The sequence below is a fragment of the Poecilia reticulata genome, linkage group LG9 (assembly GCF_000633615.1).
Source record: "Poecilia reticulata strain Guanapo linkage group LG9, Guppy_female_1.0+MT, whole genome shotgun sequence".
In the NCBI taxonomy this organism is placed as follows: Eukaryota; Metazoa; Chordata; class Actinopteri; order Cyprinodontiformes; family Poeciliidae; genus Poecilia; species Poecilia reticulata.
In genome coordinates, this window is record NC_024339.1 from 31,073,200 (window position 1) to 31,073,981 (window position 782).

Below are 782 nucleotides of genomic sequence, written 5' to 3' on the forward strand. Positions count from 1 at the left end.
GTTATTAGTTTGTAGACTCATACAAAGACCATTTGATCTTTGTAGAGCAAATGACACAGAAACTTGAAGTGACTTTACCACATCCTTACCACAACGTTGTCATCAGAATCACAAACTTCCCGCTTTCTTGACCAAACCTTATGGTTTATCATTAAACTCTTCTTTGTGTTACTTCTTATTTATTGGTTTAGCAGATCATATATTATCACAAACTGCATGAAGTTGCTGAGCAGAAAATGTGACAGAAAACATGAGTTGTGAAGTCGGGGGTCATCGTCATGGTTACATACTAAAGTTAATCTGAAGGCAAACAACCTTTTAATATTTAAAGTTATCAAAACTGGATAATAAAGTAGTTTGTTGTAATAAATGTACTTTATCTTATTCAAACTTTGCATTTCTAAATTCTTATTTCATAAAACTTAAACCTGTGGCCAGACCTACAACATAAAGTAAATGAGAAAATATTAACGACCTTTATTTCATATCTAAAATTACTGCTTTACAGACATTGAAGGATTATTTTGAAAACTGCATAAAATATGAAAAACATTAAACTTTATAGCGCATCAATCAGGAAAACTTTGGCACCTGTTGCCTAAAAGAAAAAATGATGCAATGCAAAAGTCTAATGAAGCATTTTAATACCATTTATAGTTGTGGTTGCTTTGTACTTGTTCAACTCACACATATTTCTGTGGTGTTAAAACCTCAACGCCATTATGAATCATTGTTCTACTTTTCTGCTGTGTGGTTTATAAAAGCAGTGATGGGAACTTGAC